Raw genomic sequence first — 7,381 nt, forward strand, 5'->3', positions numbered from 1 at the left:
TAAAACTAGAGCTACCATATGATCCATCAATTCCACTCCTGGGTATATATCCAAAGAAAATGAAAACATTCATTTGAAAAGATACATGTACCCCAATGTTCAGAGCAGCATTATTTTCGGTAGCCAAAATAAGGAAGCAACTCAAATGACTATGAACAGGTGAATGGATAAAGATGTGGCATATGCATATATATATACACACATGCACACACACATATACATATACAATGGACTGTTACTCAGCCATAAAAAAGAATGAATTTCTGCCATTTGTACCGATGTGCATTGACCCGAAGAATATTACACTGAGTAAAATAAGTCAGACAGAGAAAGACAAGTGAAAGTGAAGTGAAGTCACTCAGTCGTGTCCGACTCCTTGTGACCCCATGGACTGTAGCCTACCAGGCTCCTCCCTCCATGGGATTCTCCAGACAAGAGTACTGGTGTGGGTTGCCATTTCCTTCTCCGGGGGATCTTCCCAACCCAGGGATCGAACCCGGGTCTCCTGCATTCCAGGCAGATGCTTTAACCTCTGAGCCACCAGGGAAGCCCAATACACTATGATATCACTTACATGTAAAACCAAAAAAATAATACAAACGAATGTATACACAAAACAGACTCTCAGACAGAGAAAAAGCTAGTGGTTACCAGTGGAGAGAAAGAAGGGGGCGGGACAAATTAGGGGTATGGGGCTAAGAGACACAAACTGCTATGTATAAAATAGATAAGCAATAAGGATATATTGTTTGGCACAGGGAATTATAGCCATTATCTTGTAATACATTTTAATGGAGTAGAATCTATAAAAATCCTGAGCCATTATGCTATATACCTGAAACTATACTTCAGTTTTGAAAAGAGATTTGTTGCAATTGGTTTACATGATTTGGGGAGATGACTAGGAGAACCCAAAATCCATAGGGAAGCTTAGCCTGGGGTTTGGGGACAGAACAAAACTGCTATCCACAAGTAGACTTTCTTCTTCTTCCAGGAAGCCTCAGCCTTACTCTTTTATTTTTTTAATTTTATTTTTATTATTTTTTAACACTAGAAATATTTTGTATTGGAGTATAGCTGATTAACAATGTTGTAATAGTTTCAGGTGAACAAGGAAGGGACTCAGCCATGCATATACATGTATCCACTCTCCCTCAAACTCCCTTCCCATCTAGGCTGGCACACAACATTGAGCAGAGTTCCCTGTGCTATACAATAGGTCTTTGCTGATTATCCATTTTAAATATAACAGCGTGTACATGACCATCCCGAAGTCCCTAACTATCCCTTCCCCCCAGCAACCGTAAGTTCATTTTCTAAGTCTGTGAGTCTCTTTTTGTTCTGTGAATTCATTTGTATCATTTCTTTTTAGATTCCACATATAAGGGATGTCATATGATATTTCTCCTTCTCTGTCTGACTTATTTCACTATGACACTCTCTAGGTCCACCCATATTGCTCCAAATGGCCTTATTTCATTCTTTTTAATGGCCTCAGCCCTACTTTTAAATCCCTGCAATACCTTCTGGGGGTGTGTCTAATTCACCACCATGACCCTCTCCTGCTCTGACTCCTGTCTGCTGGAAGTTTGGTTCACTTTCATAGACAAAAGAGGACACATTGGTTGATTCTGGCTCTTGCTCTGTTATGTTTTCCCTCCCTCATCTGAATTCAGATCTCTTTGCTAAAAAAAATATTTCTGCCTTCCTGAAATAATTGTAAGAAATGGTCTTGTGTATGGACACTCTGAGCATATTCCCCCAAAGTCCCTGTCCTACTGCTTCCTAGAATATCGAAGGTTTTCCACACGGGCAAGAGCATTGGACCTGCTGGAATTCTTTTGTCTCCCAAGACTTGAGTAGGGCAAAAGGCAAGTTGATTACCACTTTAGTGTTTTCATGATAAGGGCAGTCACAATGCCAGGTCCAAAGACCAAGTGGCACCCCTTGATGTTACAGTTTATCTGTCCAAACTTGAAAGAACCGTTTTAGAAGACCTTCGTGGCCTTGACATGAATGGCACCAAGTGAAAACATTACTTTCTTTTCCATTGGAAAGTCACAGCTGCATGTTCTTCCTATACTACCCGCCTGGCATCCTTAAATACATCTCATGATAGCATCTCTGCACCTCATCCGGGGGCAGCTGGGAAAAAATATAGACTAAAAATCTCAAAGATCCTAGGCATCTCCACCATGTGGTTCCACACACTTGAGCCCTTTGTGGTTATCTTGTCTCCATCCCATTCTCACTGTTCCAAACCTCTCGCTATGTCCCTCTACCAGCTCCAGTCTCTTCACCTTACTCTCAGCAGGTGCCCTTGCCAACTCCCTTGCAGAGAACTTGAGGGTCATCAGACAGAAACTCCCTCAACATCCTGGCTGATCACCCCCTGCTTTCCCATTAAAACCTTCCTATATCTGACTTTCCTTCCTTCCTTCCCCCACTCTCAGAAGTAGGAGTATCCCTTCTTCTTCTCTTGTTCCAGGTGAATCCCTCCATCTGTTCTCACCCACCCCCCTTCTCTATCATTTCCTTTCTGGAATTGTAGACCTTTTTTCATAAGATCCTACCCAAGAGCCTATAAAGAAGTCCAAGGCTTGCCCATCAGGAAGGAAGAGAGGGAAGGAGAGAGGAAGAGGAGAAAGGAGGGGACAAACTCCTCTAGCTGTTGCTCCACCTCCTGTCCTCAGCCAATTGTCCTCATGCCTCCAGTTTCTCATCTTTCCCTATCTATGAACACACTGCAGTTTGCCTTTTGCCTCCATCATTTTACTAAAAATGCTTTTGCTAAGTTTGCCAGGGACCTCCCAACTGCCAAATCCAATGGATGTTTTCCATTCCTTATCAAACTTGCCCACTCCCTTGCAGAGAACTTGAAGGTCATCAGACAGAAACTCCCTCAACATCCTGACTGATCACCCCCTGCTTTCCCATGTCCCATGATTATGGGACACCTGGCACTGTTTCCTTAAAAAAAAAAATGCTTCCTAATCTCCAGGACAGCACACAGCCCTCGTTCTCTTCCACCTCCCGAGAGATTCTCACCAGAACACTTCATTGACTTTCTCCTTCCATCTTCTCCCCAGGCTCTATCCTGACTCTTATTTTCTTCTCACTTTGAACCTCTTCCAGTGATGTCCAGGCCTTACCAGGACCTTTAATGACTCCTTCCTCCAGTGGCAGAGATAATTAGAACTTATCTGCAACAATTCCCTACAGCCCAGGGAATTTCTCTAGGCAACACCTTTCACCCACCACTTAGAACTTTTTTCTCTTGTTTGGTTTCCATCCCACTGCCTGGAATAGGATCCCTGTGCTCTGTGCTCATGCAAAGCCTCTCTGCATGCATGACTTATTTAGATGATCAGCCTGGCTTTTGAGTCTACTATATCAAGAACAGAATTATTAATGCATGAATCCTTCCAATCTTTCACCTCCTTCTGTCCTCTAAAAAGATCCTGACTTTGCAAGTTTCATTTCTTCTCCTCCCTCACCCCCCAGAGAAACCTCCTCTGCCTTACCAGACTCATCTTTGGGGAATTTGTGATGTAGAATAAAGAGGAAGTGGGAGGAAGATAGGAACAGGAGATGCAGGAACTGGGGTTGGGGAAGGCTTTTCAGGACATGTATGAGGGTTGGAGGAGTTTGTGATGAGAGAGAGACATAAATGGGAAAGAGACGGGAATTTTAAGAGGTACTACTGTGGTCTGTGTTCATTCAAAATATTACAGAAATGAAAGTGAATAACTTGAATAGTTTGGATAGTACTTTTGGGTTTGGGCAGATTTTCCTTGATGGCAGTTTTGCTCTAAAGGTGGGCTTCAGGGTTTCCCAAGTATACCACTCCTCCCCACAAGCCTCCACACTGAAGCACCAATTCCCCCGGACACCACCCCACAACTCAGATGTCCTCATTTTCCCTTGAGGCCAACCTGGGTGGAAGAAATATCCAAGTGCTCATGTGGTCTTACATATGAGGCTCCGGGTTCCAGACCTGAATTTTCAAGTCAGTTCTCTCTTCTGAGCCCCAGACCAATGCATTAAACTGTTTATAAAACAGTTCATCTAACATTCACAGAACTCTCAAAGTCACCTTGTCCCAAAGTTGCCCCTTTGTCTTTATCATCTCTTCCTCTTAATGTTGCTCCTCTGAAGTCCCTCAGAAAGACATCAACCTCAACTGAGTCACCTGATACAGAGACGTGGGTGTCATCCTTTCTTTGCTAAGACCTCTCCTCTAGATGGTCACCAGCCCTCTCCTGATTCTTAAATGTATCAACACACTGAGCCACTTGATGCTTCTGAAACTCTTGAAGTTTCTAAGTTTTTCACATTATGCCGTGGAGCGTTCTCTTGGGTTTGCCTTCAGCGTCTATTTCCTACCTCCACTCTTCTGTTAAACATTAGATGATTCTTAAACTTTATCTCTTTTTCAAAGCTCCCCTTGATTGCCCGACGTGGTTTGATCATTTTTTCCTGTATACTACCTTGAACTTACTGGTATTAAGGCAGATATCACAATGTATTGCAATTATTTCACTTATTCAACTATCTCTGCTCCTAGACAATGACATTCTTGAAGGAAAACACTGTTTCTTGTTACTGAATCTCTATCACCCAGCGTGGCATCTGGTTTCTGGTAATAGCTCAATAGATAAACACTTATAATTCTACAAATGAATTAGCAATTAGTTTATGAGGTAGTCAGGAATTCAAATTAAAGATAGAAGAGACAGGCTTCATGAAGTTAAATAGTTTACTCAAAAAGCTGAAAGCTGAGGGAACAGAGTTTGATCTTAGCCCATTACTACAAAGCCCTTAACTTTTTTTTTAAAGAATAATCATGCTATGTCTTAGCTGCGGTCAAAGCCCTCCTTATACTTTAGGAAATTTTCTCTGCTAATAGTGATCATGTTTATCCCTTTATGGTGACTTTTCTTGAAGGGCATTTTCTTGGAGATAACCCAGGGACACAAGAGGAATTTCAACCATTCTGTTTTCATTGAACATTTTTAATCTCATTTCTGAAGTTTTCCTCAGAAATTCAATTTTACAGCCATTTCTTCTGCATTTATTTCACAAATTCTAGGTGGTGGTATTGTTGGAAAGTAGGTTGGAGTTGGGATGCCACGGTTCTGCCCGTTGTCACTCACAGAACGATAGCATCAATACCAAGGGCACCTGAAGTAGAGGTAGGTGCAAGAGTCTAGTTTGAAGACAATTAAAGGATGCAGTATTGCTAGTTTTTTGCGGGGGAGCATTTATGTTCAATAAATCCATAGGACCTTCCTATGGATTTCTCAGAAGTCAAGTCAAACAATCACTGATGCCAGTGAATATTCTTCTTTTGGGTTCATTTCTGTAACTGCTGCCTATGGCAATGTAGCACGTGATGTCTGACATACTATCTCAGGGAAGAAAAAAGAAGCATTTGGAAGTCCATACTATTTAAAAAAAAAAAAAAAAAAACAGTTGGCTTTCTCCAGTTGGAGGATATTCTGTTTCCTTGTGGTTATGGTTTTGTTTGCTCATCCACAGTATCTCTTTTTTATTTCATCTGATAAGAATGTGAGGGTAATAGGTCATTTCGAGTCATTTAAAGTACTCTACCACTTTCCTACGTGGTTCAGAACATCTGAGTTCTTATAAGTGGAGCACAGGAGAGTTGTGGCACCGATCAGAGTCACTGTGGGATTTTAAAGGTGTCCTCCCTTTCCTGCAAGGCGTCTTACAAAGCTTCCATTGCCATATAGGCATTACTGTCTCCAATACTCAAGGACACGGGTGAAAGTGTACACTTTATCAGGGTAAATTTATTGAACTGTTGATATTTAGGGGAAAGAGACAGCAGCTTCCTTGCAGATGGAGTAATGGGAGAAACGTAATGGAGAGTCTAGGTTGTTCTGCTGCCATTCTCTAAGGACTGTCTAAGCATCGGGCACTGTGCTGCGTGTTAGGAACAGAGACTGAGCTACCAAGCCTGGTCTCCGCTCTCAAAACACTTCTGGAGGGGTAGGCAGTCACGGAAGCTGCCCACTGACTACTGGTGAGGGCTGCGGGGGCTACAAGCATGGAAACCCAGGGGTGCACAGAGGGGCACCTGCTGTGGAATGGGGGTGAAGGAAGACTCCCCGGAAGGGGCACCTGGGGTGGATCTTGAGGACAAATAGGAGGTGGGCCAAGAAGAATATTAAAGGCAGAGAGGGAGATCTGCCTTTGATAAATGAAAGAGAGATGACAAGGCTCCTTCAGGAAACTGTGAACATTTCAGAATGATGAAGTAGAACTTTGAAGGCTGAGAATGTGGAGGGCTAGTCCCGTGAAGTCTGTGGTAAGGGTTGGGGAGCAGATAAGGTGGGACAAAGGGATGAGCCCAAAAAGAGGGGGAGGCGTCCATGAGACAGCTTCCATAGCTTCCTGTCCAGCTACAGTTGAGCCAGATGTCCCTGGTGGGCACAGTCTTTTTCTAGAAATGCCCACTTCCTGGAAACAGCGCTGAGTCATTGGCCCAGAGTTCACAGAGTTTGTTCCTTGGAGCTCAGGGATGCTAGGAGGCTGAGAAACGAGCCCCCTCTTACCTCCCCCCATCCCAGGAAACACTTACCAGGAGCCTCTTGCTCCCAAATGGGAAGAGGCTTCCTGAGAAGTCATGCACTGCAGGTCTCTGCTCCATCATCAGCAGTTGAACAGCAGTGTTGTCCCAAGCTATGGAAGACCAGCTGCCTGCACCACTGCATGACCACGTACCCACAGGGCAGGGACCGAGTACATAGTCTCTCCCAGCCCAATGCTTCTGATAATTGCTTAGGAAACCCTCACAAGCGTATTAACTCTTTTGAACTATTGTTTAATGGTGATTGATTGATGCTCAATAAATATTTACAAATAATAATTACAATCGGTCTCTATGGTAAGGGGAAAACAAAAGCAAAGGACAAGAGAGAAAAAATGAAGGTGCAGAAAGAATGTGGAAGAAGTAATCATTCATATTAACCTGTTGTTGTTGTTGTTTAATCGCTGAGTCATCCAACTCTTTGTGACTCCAGGGACTATAGCCCACTAGGCTCCTCTGTTCATGGGATTTACCCAGCAAGAATTCTGGAGTGGGTTGTCATTTCCTTCTCTGAGGGATCTTTCTGACCCAGGGATTGAACCCGCGTCTCCTACATTGACAGGCAGCTTCTTTACCACTGAGCCACCTGGAAAGCCCTATTAACATTGCATGCTTACTAAATCACAAGTCACTGTCATAACACTTCCGTATATTATCTCACTTAATATTTACAATGATCTATGATATACATTATGATTCTCTCTCCTTAAAAAGTGAAAAGACTGAAGCTCAGAGAAGTTGAGTAACTTTCCTAAGGCCAGGGAA

The 7,381-nt window shown here is 43.1% G+C and overlaps 1 non-coding gene across 1 annotated transcript; it reads right to left on the bottom strand.

The window, feature by feature from the left end:
• Nucleotides 476-547, bottom strand: TRNAS-GGA. The gene has a single exon. It is a non-coding gene; the product is annotated as a tRNA-Ser (tRNA).

Source organism: Capra hircus, chromosome 14, assembly GCF_001704415.2.
Source record: "Capra hircus breed San Clemente chromosome 14, ASM170441v1, whole genome shotgun sequence".
Classification (NCBI taxonomy): domain Eukaryota; kingdom Metazoa; phylum Chordata; class Mammalia; order Artiodactyla; family Bovidae; genus Capra; species Capra hircus.